The 18,091-nt window shown below is 43.9% G+C and overlaps 1 protein-coding gene across 23 annotated transcripts in view; it reads right to left on the bottom strand.

The window, feature by feature from the left end:
* The window catches only part of KIDINS220 (kinase D interacting substrate 220), a 114,055-nt gene extending 104,396 nt beyond the window's left edge, over nt 1-9,659 (bottom strand). For 22 of the 23 annotated variants that reach the window (XM_070512645.1, XM_044771907.2, XM_070512648.1 and 19 more), the window contains exon 1: nt 9,484-9,656. The gene's annotated coding sequence lies outside the window, so the exon portion shown is untranslated. Of the gene's footprint in view, nt 1-9,483 lie in introns of all 23 variants that reach the window. The other variant, XM_044771905.2, reaches the window with a different exon arrangement.
* Nucleotides 9,660-18,091: the final 8,432 nt, after the last annotated feature.

The raw sequence follows: 18,091 nt of genomic DNA, 5'->3' as shown, positions 1-18,091 counted from the left end.
CGTCACTCATATCTGATTTAGATGATGAGATTTGGAATTTTTGAGCTGACAAGATTCAAATGAGATTTTGGACTTTGAGTTGATGCAGTAATGAGCTGAGACTTTGGGGGGCCTTGGGATGGGGTGAATGTGTTCTGCATGTGGAATGGAAGTCAATCTTTGGGAGCCAGAAGACAGAAATTATTGCACTGTATTATTCCATTTATATGACATTCTAGAAAAGGAAAACTATATGGACATAAAACAGATAAGAGATCGTCAGGGAGTAAGGTGGTGGAAGGAGATGAACACAGCAGGGTACAAGAGAATTTGGGGAGGTCATGGACTGTTCTATATCCCGACTGTGGTGGTGCTTACACAATTATACACCTTTGTCAAACTCAAAACCAGACACTAAAAAGGATGAATTATATGGTAGGTAAATTGTACCTCAATAATGCCTTACTTTCAAAAATCCTCAAAAAAAATTATTTGATCTGGTAACTTCACTTTCAGAAATCAATTATAAAACACAAGAAACATGGACAAAGATTTTAAATATAGCAGAATTTTATTCATAAAAACAAAAAGCTTAGAGATGAGGGGTTACATAAATTATGATACGTTCACACAGTAGACTAACACACAGTCATCAAAAGGTTTCCAAAAATGTATTGACAGAAAAATGCTTGTTAGTAGGAGAAAAAATTAACTAAGAAAAAACTAGGTATACAGAGTCTCAACTATTTAAAATATACACATTTTTAAATACTGAAATGAAACAGATCAAATGGTGATGGCATTAATGTAATTTTTATTTTCTTTAGAAACTTTACTTCCTAATTTTCTAGAATGTGATACTTTTTTTAAAAAAGATTTTATTTTTTTCCTTTTTCTCCCCAAAGCTCCCCAGTACATAGTTATATATTCTTCGGTGTGGGTCCTTCTAGTTGTGGCATGTGGGACGCTGCCTCAGCATGGTTTGATGAGCAGTGCCATGTCTGCGCCCAGGATTCGAACCAACGAAACATTGGGCCGCCTGCAGCGGAGCGCGCGAACTTAACCACTAGGCCATGGGGCCAGCCCCTAGAATGTAATACTTTTATCATTGGAATCCAGTAAGAGATTTTTATTAATAGTCACCACCAACATCCAGCACCTTCACTTGTTCCCACTTCTTACAGGATCAAGTCTCAGACCTCATTAAGGCATCCAGGATCTGGCTCCACCTACCATGCTTGTCTCTTTCACCAGCCCCACCCCATCCTACAGCCCAGCGGAGCTGAAGCACTCAAAGTTGCCCCCACCTGCCATGCTGCTCCCCACAGCTGCATTTTCTCCCTTTGTTTCGAACACCTCCCTCATATCCACTCTACCAAAGCATCAACTGCTCTTTCCAGAGTACAACAATTACCATTTTCTGTCCAATTTACCTCCTAACATCTGAGATGAGCCAACCCCACTCTCAGTGCCTTAGTTTCAGGCCTTCACCATCTACACTAATCAAAACTCCTAAGGGTTCAAGAGACAAATTTAAACTATCTTAAGCAAAACAGAAAATTTACTTTATGAATGCTAGTTTATTTCCCATAACCAAATGTAGGAAAGGTGGATGCCACTGGACCTCAAATGCCAGCAGAATTTTTATTCTCTATTGGCTTACTCTACTTTCATTACAGACCAAATTCTTCTGTACAAGTGGGAATCTGGCTGCCAACAGCTATCTAGCCCCAAATCTGGTTTCTAAAACCAGAGAAAGCGGACTGTTCTTTGTTCCCAAATCCAAAAGTCCCAGAAAAGGGCTGATTGCCCAGCCTGTGTCAGGTGCCAACCCAGAACTAATCAACTATAGTCACAGGGTTGGCAGGGGGTTACAAGGTCACATAGTATTGGCACTGTTTCCAGAAAAGAGGAAACTGTTGTGATCTAGACACCTGTCCTAAAAACATCTCTTGCACCATCTCTCACCTGGATCAACGTGGCAGTTGCCCAACTTGTGTCTCCTCCCTCCTGTTTTTCCCCCCTCCAATCCAGTTGCCACACTGAAGCAAGAGTGAACACTGCTCTTAAAATCCTTCCATTAGTTCCCCACAAATTCCTGCTTGGAGAACAGATGACGATGGCTTTATCACTCACAAGTTATTCAAGGAACTGAAGTCCTTAAGCCTTTTAAAGCCATTGTAAAGATCCAATTCTACAATTCCAATGAAAAGCTTTGTTTTGTGGAAAGCAGTGAGGACTCATAAACTCAATTTTAGATTCTGATAGTGAAGGCATGCAGATCCTTCATAATCTGGCCCCATCCTACCATTCCAACCTCATCTCTTTCTCCCCTGCCCAGCCCCATCCCTCCCACCCTCCACCCAAACCCACTTAACCAACTCATATCCTCACTTTCAGCACCAGCCAGACTTATCTATTTGCAGCTCCCGGGCTGCCCTGTGCTTTCTTCTTTCCAGGCCTTTGCACTTACTGCCCCCTGAGCTTAGAAAGCCCATCCCCCACACATATGCCTGGACAGCTTCTATTCATCCTCGAGAACGTGGCTCTAACATTATCTTTTCCTGGAAGCCTTCATTAACTGGCTGTTTAAGCTGGGCCAGTGCCTCTGCTCTGGGACTCCTCGACACCCTGTGCATACATCTAAACTTAGACTGCTCATACCATACTCAACTTTCCACCTTATTTATTCTTGTCCACATCTCCCCTAAACTACAAGTTCTTGAGGCAGGATCCACCTTACGTCTAGCACAATGCCTACATAATAGGGGCTGAGAAAGAGAAAAGCAGCCCCTGACCATCAGGAACAGGCCTGGAATGCACAGCTAGACCTTGATGTTCTCATGTGAACGTAAACAATTCAAAGAACACCAAAAACAAATCACTCTGTGACCATGATGTCAAGACAAAAACAAGACCACTTGGGAATCATATCTGAACACAGACAAAAACCACGAACATTCTCCAACCTTCAGTTTCAATGCTATATCTTCAAAAGGGCTTTCTTAAAGTGCAGTTTAATGTAGTGGTTGAAAGTATGGACCCTAGAAACAGATAGTCTTGGTTTGACTCCTGACTTCACTGCTTAATATTTTATCACCTTGGACTAGTTTCTTGACCTTGTCTCTAAGTTTCACCATCTTTAACTAACTGCATAGTTACAGCAAAGGGCTTAAAATAGTGCTTAACACATACAGACTCAATAACTAATAGCTATTTTACATAAAAGAATATTAACATATCTTAGCTACCCTTTCTTAGTGGATTCCCCTAACCTGGACTATTCTCTACCATAGGAGCCTTTTTGTTTCCTTCATAGGATCCTTTTTTATTTCCCCTCACAGCACTTTTCTAAACTTCAAATTTTTACCTTTTTAATCACTGTCTTTCCCACTAGGATATAAGCTTTATAAGAGAAAGGACTATTGTCTTTTGTTTTATACCAAATATCCAATTCCTAGCCCAATTCCTGGCCCACAGAAGACACTATATTTCTTGAATGAATGGGCATCATTATAATCTATTGTCCACAGTATTTTTTGTCTAATGGGAATATAAGGTTGTATGTTCTTCTGCACAATTAGCAAGAAAATTAATATCTTGTCAATTATTTTTGTAAATGGCAAAAAGAGTCAATAGCAAGCTAGAAAAAAATCTTTACGCCACAGTAAGCTCATTTTTAGAACTTGCAAGCAAATTTAATAGCCTAACAGAATTTTTTTGGTATATTCAAAATGCTTTCACCAAAAGGCCAAATGGTTAGTAGATGCACTCTATAAGTTTTCTCCCATTACAAACTACACCAAAGCAACAATAGTGACCCAACACTTACTAATTTTTGTATCCTCCAGAAATGACACAATACATTCCTGACTGTGGCCTCTCTCATGGTCCTTCTAACTCCAGCCTCCTTTTCTCCTCCTTTCCTTTAAGTCTCTAGCAACACTGACCCTAAAATGCAGTTCCTAGAGCCCTCCCTGGTGTTGACACCTGGGACTAGGTGGCAGTCCTTGCCACCTCCACAACCTTTTCTCCGTACAAAAGCCAGAGTGATCCACCTAAACCACTGTCTTATTATGACCATCCTGTGCTCAAAACATCCTCTCACGCAAAAATAAAACCCCAAATCCTTACTGTGGCCTACAAAGCGCTGCTGGATCTGTTCCCCCTTCTCCACCTCCCTGAGCTCGTCTCCTACCACTCTCTTTCTCCTTCATTTTGCTTGGGCCACGCAGGGTTTCCATTCAAACGTCACCTGATCAGAGCTTCCCTGACCACTGAGTATAAAAAAGCCATCACCTCCTCTCTTATTCCCCATTCATAATCGCGCCTATTCTTCCATATGGCACTCAGCATCACTCAATATACCATTTGTTAATGTTTTTCTCTGCCTCCCTGTTCTCCACCTCACTTCAAAAACGTAGCTCAGTGAGAGTGGGGACTATCTCTGTTTTGTTTGCTGCTCAATCTCCAGCACGTAGAACAGCCTGGCACACAGTAGATACCCAATATTTACGAATGAGTGAGCATGCCTATACTGATCCAACTACCTAGAATACTTGACCCAGCTTTAACTTTCTAATGAACCAAAACATTCCTTCAAAACCCAGCTCAGGGGTCACCTCCTCTGGGACCTCCTTCTCCCTTCTTCCCCTTGATTCTCTCCTGCCCTGTCCTGGACAGTTTCATCTGGCACACCTATACAGTCACGTGCTACCTAACAACATGTCAGTCAGTGACAGTCCACATATGCAATGGTGGTCCCATAAGATTAGCGCCACAGAGCCTAGGTGTGTAGTAGGCTGTACCATCTAGGTCTGTGTAAGTGCACTCTATGATGTTCGCACAAGGATGAAATCGCCTAACAATGCGTTTCTCAGAACGTATCCCCACTGTTAAGTGACACATGACTGTACTTCATGCATAATTTCAATATAATGTTTTTATTAATTTACTATGAAATCCTTGAAAAGATCACATCCTAGTCATCTTTGCATCCTCAGCAACCAAGTAAGGGCTTGGTACATCAACAATAAATGGTTATGGAATTAACAGGAATATAATTACATATGCTGTGTGCAACCGAAATTTTAATTTTGCATTTGGAGAATCTGGGTAAGGAATAAAAGAGAGTTCTTTGTACTACTCTTACAAGTCTTCTATGAGTGTGCAATTACTTTAAAATAAAAATTTTAAACACACACACACAAATGTGTGACAAAGCCCTTATTTGGATCAAATATTTTCCTCACTACAACATCACATAAGACTGGAATGAGCACAGTAAAGTAGCTATGGACATAGACCTCAATTGTTAAAGAAAACAAAGACTGAAAATCTTAGATTTTCAAATCCTGTTACCTCTCTCTCCCAATCCATTATGTGGATTGTATGTGTACCATCTTTAGATACACAAAACAGAAAATAGTTATCACTCCTATAGATAGTGACTAAGATTAAGACTTTAGATTTAGATTCTTTTAGACTAAGATTAAGCAGAAAAGGTTAACAGTAAAAAAAAAAAATCTTATAAATTGAAGCTGGTTTGCTTTAAGTTACCCAAAAGATATCCCTTAAACTAATCTATTAAGGAAAGGTAATCTATTCTTATCATATAATTCAGAGAAAATGGATACAATTCTACACAGCTATAATTCAATGACGGTTCAATCTAATAACAGTTTATTGGCAGTCTATAATTTTCAAGGCACTGTGCTATGGGTTATGACTGCCAAGTTGAATAAGACATTATTCCTGCCCTACGGAGGCTCAGGTCTCTTTAAAGTACTAGCGGGGGAAGGGGGTGGTTGAGGGAAGAGGGAAATGGCTGAAATAAAATTGGCAAAATATTGTTCATTGCTGTTGGAGCTGGGGGATGGGCACATGAGGGCTGATTATATCATTCTCTGCTTTGTGTATTTAGTGGGTAAATACTATAGCAGACTTTGCTGATCATCAACATTCTACGCCTTGAATTCTGGTCATCTCCACATTCATTCATCCTTTCCTTCTTTATTGTTTCTTAATCTCAGGAACTTCACAAGTCTTACCTTCACAAATTCAGAAGCACCTAAAACAGTTTCTTGTGCATACTAAAGATCTGATAAATGTTTCCTGAACTGAATTTGATAAGTCACATTACATTTATTAATTTAACTGGAGAAAAGCCTGCCACAGCTGATAGTTATAAAATGACTCCCATCAGCCAGGCTTCTCACAAGATAAATCACGCGTTTGATCTGGACCTGCCTAGTAAATCTGATTATGTCCCTCGAAGGCTTCACTTCTGATTAGCCCCGCTTTCCCTCTTAAATGAATCCTTTAAACAAGTTCTATTCCACGCATCTTAAAACAAAAACCCTCAACCCACATCCCATCCTCCTGTCATTATCCCCTTCACCCTTACAACAACCAGGCTCTTCTTCCCCACTCCCAGCCCCAGCTTGCCACACACTTTTGCCCAGTCAATCTCTAGACCACCTTCAGGTCTCTCTTTAAATGTCAGCTGCCCAGTGATGCTTACCCCACCACCCACTCCAGACCAGCTTAGGGCCTCCTCCTCTGCCCCACCCTACTCTTCCTCCTCCTCCTCTCCTGGTTCTTCCAACAGCCCCCTTCCTTAAAGCTGGGCTGCACTTTACTGCAGTGGCAGTGTTCCCAGGCAGGAAACATGTCTGCTTTGGTCACTGCTGCTTCCGTAGTGCCTGACACATTTCCAGGAACACAGGAGAGGTTCAACAGACATTAGGTGAATGAAGAAAGCCCAGGGGGCAAGATCTCATCTGCCAATATTTCCAGGGCAGCATCACGTGCAAGTCCCATGCCAGCCTCTGGTGGATTCCTATCAAGCCTTCAAAAAGCTTACTGTTCACCAGGAGACATAAGAGAACTTCATCACAAAAATAGCATTTACATGTCACTTTACAGTTTATGAGACGCTTTTATATCTATGATCTTCTTTGATTTTCCAGTAATCTTAAGTAAACAGTATCTCTCACTTTACAGATGAGAAAACAAGTTTCATATATAAGTAACTTGCCTAACATGATTCAAAAAGCAAATGTTGCAGCAACCAGATAAATCAATGCTATAAGTCAAGGTGGAATAGTGCTAGAGAAACCCACAGTACTATGAGAGTTCCAAACAGAAGTTACTACTCCTGCTGGGATATCATGGAAGGATCATTTTGTGTTGATCCTTGAGGAATGGGTCCAGTAGGTGGGAAATGAACAAAGGGCATATCAGGGAAAAGGAACAGCATGAAAACAGATGGAGAGTGTTGACTGAGTGACTATGTAGTGTACAACCAGGAAACAATGAACAGCATGGATGCACTGTTTAAGTAAAAAGTGAGAGTTTAGACTGGAAACTGAGGTTGGTTAGATCTGTAGCCTCTTCAAGGATAAGGGTGTCTCTCCTTCATTCTTATATCCCCAGAACCTGTTACAGGCAGGTCTAGAGCAAGTAGAAACAGCAGAGATAACCGTCAAATTGAATACACTGCATAGGTATACTAAAGATGCCTCTTCCGTAGGACTTTGCCCACAGCTCCTGTCACCCTCAACAGCCATGTTCTCTACCACCAGCCATAACCAGGGATGGACATACGATCTGTGACATGTGACTGCCCAAAGAAATACGCTAGGCCAATCAGATTCCTCTCTCTAGAACTGGGAATTAGGAACCAGAGAACAGTCATTATGGGCCTTGCACAAATGACAGTTTTGAGACAGCCAGTCAGCAGAGAGGGAACCCAACAGATATGAACAGAGATGAAGACTCCTCCTAAGTAAGAAAACAAATGTGGTCGCTGAGAGATGCAGAAGGTGGAGCCGCCCGGATCCTGATTCTTATTCAGTCCTATAAATCTCAATTTCCTTAAGGTAAAAGAGTAAGTCTTTGTTCCTTGCCTTTTAAACAGCCCTAACAAACATAGCAGCAGAGAAACTGACAGTTCTTGAGCAAACGCAGGAAGAGAGGGATGGCACATTCACATGATCCTAGGAAAATTAATCTCCCAGCAGTGTATGCGGTCCAAGACAGAAAAACCCAAAGAATCAGAACCCTGGATACGAGTCAGGGAATCACCAAAACAGACAGCCCACAGTATAGAGGACAGCTGGTGGGGACAGAAAAGAAATGAGAGAGATGAACCTGAACTATATAAAATCTCCCATATTTGACCCTTTGATCTACCAAAATATCCAGAAGAGAAATTCTGGATGTAGAAATAAAAGAAACTATGTGACTGACTGGAGATGAAAAGAACAGGTCAAACGTGACTAGAGGCCAAGCAAGGTGACAGGAGGATGGTGCTGCCATCGACAAAAAAAGGGAAGTCAGGACTTTTCTCTGCATGGTTATCGCCCCCTCCCTCCTCAACACCCCTGCTGGGTGAATGAGGCCCTGGCTGCTGCGGCCGGCTGAATTTGAGGTGCTGCAAAAAAACCAAGTTGGAGAATCCACCCAATATTTGGAAAAACAGATGTGGAAATCATTCACACAGAGTGTAGAACAAAGATTCTCAAACGTGTGTACATCAGAGTTACTTGGGAGGCTTGTCAATACACGTATCCCTTGGCTTCTCCCCTAGAGAATCCTATTCAGTAGGTCTGGGGTGGGCCCAGTAACTGACATACAAACAAGCACCCCAAACTGATTCCGATGGAAGCGTCCATGCTGGTAAAGCTGGAGAACAAAGAACACAGCTCGCTGCAGCATTTCTCAACCTTGGCTCTGCATCAGATGCCCTACAGCGCTTTAAAAAATGTTCGAGGTCTCATCCTCAGGTTGTCAAAGTGCAGGCAGTGACAAAACCTATCAGAATCACCCGAAGGGGTGATTCCTGAGCCACACCCCAGGCCAGCTGAATGGGCATCTGAGGGAAAGGCTAAGAAAGCTACATTTTTAACCAGCGCCCCCAGCGGCTGGCAGAGATGGCTCCATAAACAGTTACTAACAACAAAATAATTCTCATTGGTTTAAACCTTTCCATATGTCAAAACAACTCGAAAGAAAATTAATCCCACCTTGCTGGCTGACAAAGAAATTGTTCCCCTATAAAAACATCATGGAAGCGTCGTAACCAATGGCTTGCTGATATCCGCCAGCATTTAAAGGCCCGCACAGGACAATGGAGCGATGGAGCCCACCAGGAAAGCAAAGGGAGAAAGCCACGCACCTCGCCCCCGGACGCCCCGGGGAAGAACGCTCGAACGCCGGCCTTCGCGGCACCGGCCCACGGGGCCCTCGAGGCGGTGCGGGGGCCGGCGGCCGCTCGCGAAAGGACAACGACTGTTTGCCTAACAGGCCCCGCCAGCCCCGAGGCGCCTCTCGGCCCCGGGGAGCCGGACCCCCGGGGCAGCACGGCCGAGGCCTATCCTGCGGTCCAGCAAGCGCAGAGGCCCCGGAAAGCCGGTGCCGCAGCCCCGGCCTCGCCCCCTCCCCGCCGGGCCTCGCCCTGCCTCCGCCCCGCGACCCCGCAAAGCCGACCCCCACACTGACCGTCTCACAGACTGCCCGAGGACGGCGTCCACCGCCCGGGCGCAAAGGGCCCGCTCTGCCGCAGGCGCTGTCAGAGGACGGGCAGGGCAGAGACGCCGGCGTTCTGCGACTCGCCCGCACCACGCCCGGCGGCCATTTTCCTCCGTCTCCCAGAACTGACAGGTCATGTGACCCCTGCGGAGGGGCGGGGCGTCCTGTGGCCACGCCCACTGGCGGGCGCGGGGAGCCCGAGGGAGGCGGGGCTGGAGGGATCTGCGGGCTGGCAGAGGCAGGTGCCTGGGAAGCAAGTTGACCGGCCCTGCTGCCCTCCGCGCGTTCCCTCTGGCCTCTAAGTAGGTGTATTTTTGACAAGCGCCCCAGGCGATGTTTTCTTCATTGTCAGTGTCACTCTTCTTATTACGGTTAGTTTGTAAACCCTATTCGCCATTGTATCAAAGCTTATGCAGAGAAATAAACCACAATTATAACCTCAGAAGACATTACAAATACATCGCAAAGGCCAGCTGAATCTCCTTCCTCCCGAACCCAGAAGCGAGGCCTCTGCCTTTTCTGAACGTCTGTGGCATCTATATTCCTGGTGCAGAGAGCCCGACCCCTGGCTTCCTCACTCCCCTCTCTGCAGCCCTGGCAGTCTGGCCTCCACCTCTATCTCTGCAAAAGGGACCTCTGTCTTGCCCGTAGCCAAATGCGATTGACAGCTTTCCCTTCTCACCCATTTCGTGCACAACGCCTTCCTGGAAATGTGCCCCTCCCTGGGCTTCTGTGACTCTAATTCTCCTAGTTTTCCTACCATTTCTCTGGCTGCTTCTCTCAGATTCTACCTCCCTTAAATTGGTTGATGTTTCCAGAGTTCTGCCCAAAGCTGGACTCATCACCCTCCCCTAACCAATGTGATCCTCCTCCTGTTTTGCTACTGTCTGGGGACCTGGCTCCTGCCCCCAACCAGGGAGACAGGAATTGGGAAGTCATACAACTCCTCCTCCCCTCCCCAAGGTCATCCAATCAGTCGCCTGACTGTGGCCACTGTCATCACTCCTGATGTTTCAAGGCTTCAGAAGCTCTTCACCAGGAATATACCGAAGGCCCCAACTACTCTCCCTTCCTCTGCTGGTGCCCTACTGTTTCTCCAGGAGATTGGAGAGTGTGTTACTTCTTTGATTAAACTGCTCAGTAGCCTTCCATTTCCATAGAACAAATTGCTGAATAGGACTTAGGAGGCTCCTCAGAAGCTGGCCCCTGCCAGAGTTCTCATCATTGCTCTGTCCACTACTCTTCCCATCCTGCTCCCACCCCCAGGCTGGCAAGTATTTACAGTTCCTGGAACATTGGGCCATGCTGTTTCTCATCTTCATTCTTTTCCAAAGTGTTGTTCCCTCGCCTGGACATTCTTCCCTGCCTTTTGTCCAACTGATTCCAACAGATGAATTCTATTTGTCTTGTAAGATACAGCTTAAGCAGTCCCCTCTTTTGTGTGGCTTCCTGGATGACCTCAGAGTTCGTCATTCCATCTTCTGTATTCACTTTCTTACTCCACAGCACCTAGGACACAGTCAGTACTCAAAAGTATATATTAAAGCGTACTTAACCTGTTGATTTATCTTTCCTCTGCTATAAGGTTCATTCCATCTTTATTCCACAACAACTCCCCTCACCCTGTTTGGAACAGTGTCTGGCCTTGGTGAGCTTTTAAGAAACCACGTAGTTTATGACCCCATCATATGCTTTGGGGCACTCTCTCATTGTATCATGTGTGTCACACCCACATCTGATGGAGCCATACTCCCTGGCTTTTTCCATGTGTTGTCAGATTGATCCATTGGGAGAAGCTCTTCAGTGGTTCTTAACCTTGACACATCAGAACCATCTGTGGAACTTTTTGAAAATCAAGACTTGCCACTTGGAGATTTTAAAATGTCTCCCTCACTGATTCCAATGAAACACCGTTCTCAGACTTGGGTTTTGGTCCCTTTGGGTCCAAATCAGTGATTTCAAATATGAACCTCCCTTTTTAATGCCAAATAATTTTTTGGAGACCTACCCAGGATAGTTGGTGGCCTTTTAGTAACCACAGTTGTGAAAGCAACATGGTAATTGGAATTTGTGGTTTCATAGGGATCTGTAGCCCCAGAATGGAAACCTGTGTTCAAAACATAATGAACTGTCTGGATAGCCAGCAAGGCAGTTGACAGGTTTTCTTGAGTTTGTGGACACAAAGAGAAAATGTGAATTATATATCTGAGGTTGGGTCAAAGGCACAGAAAGATCTCATTGAAGAGTGTTGGTTAGTGAAATGATGACTCAGGATGACAGGATTCTTGAATCTTTAAGTGCCTTCCTGTATGGAACACCATTTTGAGAAGAGTTGCCCCCATGATAATCCTCGCCTTTCCAACCCAGCTCACCACCACTGCCTCATCCCCATCAGCTCCTTCACCAGTAATTTCTGTGTCTCCAGCAGCATTGCCTGGTTAGGGAAACCGCCCCTCCGCAACAAGCCCAGGAGTGAGACAGGCCCAGGCTCATGTAGGCTGAGCTCTGCCTACCTGGTGTGAGCCACACTGAGTGGCAGCGAACCAGCATGAATAGAACATCTCTCTTGGGGGAAACTGGCACACAACAGCAAGCAAGGGGCAGGGGTCGGGAAGCAGTGGGTCTGCAGCTTAGGTGGTCCCAAGCACCACTGCATTGCACTGCAATGGGGGGTTCTCAGTCAAGAGCCTTGCAAATCCTGGTCTAGAAGCAGGACAGTCAGTCCCAGACACCGAAGAGACAATCACCTAAACCACCTGAATCTCCTCCCCACCTTTCCCCACTAAATAAAAATCCTGAAGATACTCAGTGTACAAGTCGTTCTTTTCTAAATATTTTTAAAGCAGTCCAGATAAACAGCCTGAGGAGAAGCTACTAGAAACAGGCTTTATTTTAGCCCACATTTTAATGGAGGAGAGGGAAGGGTCAGGTCCAGGATGGCAGGGTGGGAGGAAAGAGGAAGCACTGACTCGGAGAAGAGATTTATCAGGTAGGGTCCCCTCCAATGCACGTCTGAACTGGGGAAGGGAGAAAGCTTCAGTGTAGGGCTTTTATTGTTATACCAGGCCAGGCATTGATTACTGAAACGAGCATTTTTAATCACCAAAGGTGACTAAACTAGGTAATATTTTATGATCTAAGAGTGACAAGAAAAATTATGAAAGTTATGCGACCTACTCAAAATTTCATCTGGGGATGGGAAGCAAGAAGCAGATATAGAGCATTTTCGGGAGCTGTCCCGAGGAAAAATATAATGGCTTTATAATCCCGCTGTATCACATCCTCCTCTCGCAATTATTAGTAAATTATATCTATTTTGATAAGAAATATTTCCTAACTCATGCAAAAGCTGTTTATTCATTTCATGCTTCTGGACTCTTAGCACTCATGCCCGTAACGATATAACTATTGTGAAATAGAACTGAAACGCTCTCTCCTCAGTTTGGTTTCAAATACATCACTCTCTCCACTTTCATGGGTCTCTTTGTGGTTTATGCAGTTTGCCAAAATCTTTCTGGCAAACGCATCCTAAGGTTTCTCGTTTCAGCAGAATCACTCAAATCACTTCAAGAGTCTGACTTTTCTCCCTGTCACATGGTATTACGCAGAAGGAAAAATATGAGCTGTCTTTGCAGTCCTCTCTGCTCTCCCCATCAGAGCTGTAATTTTCATCACCCGCTCATCTGTTTCAGCAGCGTCAGCACGTTGGGAGGGTGATTTTAGCAGTTCAATCTTTTTACATGGTTTCAATTTCATCGAATGTCCAATTTTCCATAGAAATCTTAACATGTTTTACATACCAGCTTGCTGTAAAAATTGTTTTTCTCTGATTGTGAAAGGAATATGTGTTCATTATAAAGAATGTGGAAAATACAGAAACACGTGAAGAAGAGACACCCCCCTAATCTCGCCACGCGGAGTTCCTGACTTCTTAAACAGAGATTTGAAACAAAAACTTTATTGACCGAAGTCCTCATTTTAAACACCCATTATTGAAAAGGGGAGGGGCATCAGGGATGCTCCTGAGATGTCATTTTTGCCTTGATTCGTGATTGTTGCTGCCTTCACTTCTCTTGATATCTTTGCCAGTCTCCTCCCTCACCCGTTTAATCAGCATGTTCCTTCTACACAAAAAACATGTAGAAGGACGTTTCCTCAACTCTGGGATGGTACCAGAAAGAAAAGGAATGCACTAGAGGACAGAGTTAAGAACACATAGGAGAGGGGCAAATATAAAACTCTGTGTTCAAGTCGGGGGACGAGGAGGACAGACAGAGAGAAAGTTGGAGGAAAGAGAAACTTGTAACTGGGTTAATACCAGTTCATTTTAAAAGACTTTGGGTTTTAGTTGATTGCAAGCTCAACATGAGTCCAATATGGCTGCCAGCAGGGCAGACACATTTTCATGCCAACCCAACTGCCTTGCCACAGCTTTTAGACTCTCTAAAGATTTTTTCATCATCAAATTCTTCGGAGCCCCTCTTCATGCAAGGACAATCTAATTAGGGAGATGGGTTATATACTAAAAGAAAATATTATTAGCTCAAGATAGCATAGGCTAAGACCCAAGGATGTGGGAGCTCACAAGAGTGATGGTCTCTCGGGATTGTTGGGAGTTGAAAAACAGCCTCAAAGAAAGGAGGAGGATAAGCAAGATAAGGGCAATGACATCACCCAGGAGTTGGGAACAGGCATTGAATTGTCAGGAAATTCTACTCAAGATCAACATCCAACCACACTCATTTAGAGCTTTACATCAAAAGTATTGTTTTAGGGCAAAATTAAGTTAATGAGGTTCAATTCTTTCTTCCCCTTCTTGAAAATTTGGAACTCTTTACACTTGCAGGGGCTTGGCGTCTTGCTCTAAGTTAGCACCTTGAATCCCCATTAGTCTCCAAAGCCAAGGTTCACTCATCAGCGTAGGTTCCCATAAAGCGGAACCAGAGCTGGAACAGAAAGAGAGAATTAATATGGCATTAGGGCCACTGGCAGATTTTTTTAACCCTTTCAATTCTATGTGACTATGAATTAATGTTTAATTTTATTGTGCCATAAAAACTATGTGATTTAGATCTGCTAGTTGGTATACCTTTTGATGTTGTACCTGTCTCCTATCTTAAGTATGAAATTTAATTTCATTTTATCATCTTTTAAATTATCAAGCAGTTTTTGCTCACTAAAGATGCATTAAAAGTTTAGGTTAGCACACCATTTAACATAGCATTAGATTCAATTAATTTTATTAATGATTCTACCTTATCTCTGTAATTTTTTCCCATATCTTTCTGTAAAACCAATGTTGAACCTAAAGATAGCTGCTTTTCCATTTGTTTCTTTTTTTTTTTTTAAAGATTGGCACCTGAGCTAACATCTCTTTTTTCCTTCTCCTCCCCAAGGCACCCCAGGAATTGTTGTATATTCTGGTTGTAGGTCCTTTGGGCTCTGCTATGTGGGACGCTGCCTCAGCATGGCTTGCTGAGCAGTGCTAGGTTTGCACCCAGGATCCAAACCAGTGAAACCCAGGGCCACCAAAGCAGAACGTGCCAACTTAACTGCTCAGCCATGGGGCCAGCCTCTCCATTTGTTTCTTGTGAAATATTAAGCCATTTCTCCTCCACTTCCAAATTGCCTACCAAGTGGTTCTTTATTGAATTAAATTGACTTCAACTTGACTTATTTATGCATTTGGCTATCCTTGAGCCAACACAACACCATTTAACTATCACTTTATAATTAGTTGCAATATTTTTTAGAATGAGTTCTCTGAGATTATCCTTCTTGGTCCTTTGAATTTCCACTGTTTATCCTTCTTGGAGCTTATAGTAATTGATGCCTTTCAGCAGCATCAAAAATGTCTGACATTCTCTCTTCTCCCCACTGGGACTCTAATCACTCATGTGCCAGACCTTATCACCATATTCCCTATGTCTCTTACTCTCTTCTTTGTATTTCCTATCCTTTTTTTTCTCTTCATGCTTTGCTCTGGATATTTCGATATATATCTTTGAAGAGGAAGAGATTAATTACACTTGGAGGAAGCTGGAAAGACTACGTAGTCAAGATGAGCTGTGAGCTGGTTCTTCCTTACAGGACTGGCCAGAACTTCGAGCCGGCAGCAGCATTTTACTTAAGGAGGAATGTGAGTGAGCTATAGTAAAAAATGACGAACACAGTTGTACAACCAGAGTGCGGGAAGGGAGAGGAGTGTTACAGAAAAGGAGATAATACCAGTCAAATACCTGTATATCAAGATATCTGAAAACCAAGCCTGAAGCAATGTGCAGTTAGTATAAAACTTTGGTAACCCCAGCTAACAGAACCCCCTGGAGACTTACCAGGAGATTGCTCACAAGAAAATCATGGGAGAGCTATAGGATATCTATTTAGGGATATAGCAGGGGTATCAGTAGAGGGATCAGCCTCCATTCACCAGTCCTTCATTTTACTCATCCAAATTAATGAGCTCCTGTCACGTACCAAATATCTTTGAATATGTGAATGAGTCACTATCAGACTCCCTCATTCCACACGTATTCATTGAATGCGTACTATGTGTTCAGCACTCTTCGAGGCACTGGTGATACAGCAGTTAGGACAAATCCCTGCCATCTTCCCTCATGGAGCTTATATTCCAATGGGGGAGACAGACAGCCAACCAGCAAGTAATAAGGAGTCTGCAGATAGTGACCAGCGCCATGGAGAAAGAGAACTTGGAGTCAGACGAGTGAGGAGTGCAGGAGGCCAGAGGAGGTTAGGGAAGAGGCCACGCACTGGTAGGAGGAAGAGAAGTCCAGGCAGACGGAACAGTAGGTACAAAGTCCCAGAGGTGGGGACGTGCTTGGCATGTTCAAATAACAGTAAGGTCAGAGGGGGCTAGAGCACAATGAGCAAGGGCAAGAACAGGAGGAGAAGAGGCCAGAGAGGACGGATTGGGCAAGGCCTTGTCAGCCGCGATGAAGACACTGAATTTTACTGCAGGTGAGATGGGAAATCACATAAGGCACACAACTGACCTTTTAGAAAACTCATTCTGCCTACTGTGTGAAAACCAGATTGTCAGGAGTGACAAGGGTGGAAGCAAGAAACTATTTAGGATGCTTTTGTAATAATACAAGTAAGAGACGACTGTGGCTTGGACAGGGGTAACGGCAGTGGATGGAAAGCAAGTCAGGTTCTGGGTGTATTTGGAAGTAGATGACCTGGAGGCCCCAGTTCTGAAGCATCTGGGAGATGGAAGGTAAACAAGGTCTGCAACAGATGGAGCCAGAATCTAGTCGATGAAATGTTTCTTCAATCATTAGACATGTAAAACTGTGAGAAGATCTACACCTAATCAAAAAGGAAGTTCTCTTCTGTCAAAATACATTCAAGAAAAAGAGGTCAGGCAAATCCCAATGGGAGAGACATTCTACGAAACCCCTGCCCAATACTCCTCAAAGCTGTCAAGGTCATCAAAAACAAGGCAAGTCTGAGAGATTGTCACAGTCAAGAGGAGCCTAAGGAGACGTAATGACTATGTGTAGTGTGTCCTGCATGGGATCCTGGGACAGAAAAGGGCATGAGGAAAAAACTTCGGAAATCTGCATAAAGAATGGACTTTAGTTAATGATAATGTATCAGCATTGGTTTATTAGTTGTGACAAATGTACCATACTAACATGTTAACAATTGGGAAAACATTGTGTGGAGTATATGGGAACTGTGCACTATCTTCACCATATTTTCTGTAACTTTAAAACTGTTCTAAAACAAAAAGTTTATTTTATATATATTTTTTCAATGATACAGCACATACAATTACCAATGCACCATACCTCATTTCTCTTTTTTGCTGGGTCATACAATACTGAATTAATCAGAAGCCCTGGGCTTTCAGGACAGAAACCTGTAGCAGTACTACAGTGCTATAGCTGTAGCATCATTACTGATTGCCGACCAGAGTCTACACAGGTAAGGGAGAAGGAAGGACACGGAGTCTGTTTGCTACAGGGAGTGAGTTGGAAAGCTGGGAAGTGGTTGAGAGCGGAGTGCTTGAAATGGAGACTCTTGGTGATAACAAGGTCTAAAGCAGGTCTTGTGGTGGCCTGAGTAGAACAGGGAACGAGACCATGGAGGAGGGCAGGTTAGGGAACTGGGAGCCCAGAGTGTTGGCAGGTTCTTCTACAAGGATATTTAAATTATCAAAGATCATGTGTTGGAGAAAGTAACAATAACCAGGTTCCAATATTTTCTAGTAGGGAGTGACCTAGGGAAGTCTGTAGACGGTAGCAGCAAGGAGGGATGGCATGAGCTTCTAAACTCTGATATTTTAGGAGGAAGCAGGAACAATTATCTGCACGTGACAACGAGGAGGAAGCAGGGCGCCTACCTCAGCTCTATGCCCAGTGAGGAGAGCAGGAAACCAGCTACCGTTTAACAGGTCTGCAAGGGAAGCTATGTCCTCAGGAAAGACCCGAGTTTTCCTTAGAGCAAAAGGTGAAGGGAAGAGTGAGCAGACAGGGGGTAGCTTACTAACAACTAGGGGTTGGGAGAGGATAGAAGATACGCTGTACAGAGCTGCATGGGGACAGCAAGTTTT

This window comes from Equus asinus, chromosome 6, assembly GCF_041296235.1.
Source record: "Equus asinus isolate D_3611 breed Donkey chromosome 6, EquAss-T2T_v2, whole genome shotgun sequence".
Taxonomy (NCBI): Eukaryota; Metazoa; Chordata; class Mammalia; order Perissodactyla; family Equidae; genus Equus; species Equus asinus.
Note: the sequence above shows the minus strand (reverse complement) of the source record. Positions and strands in the feature narration are given on the sequence as shown.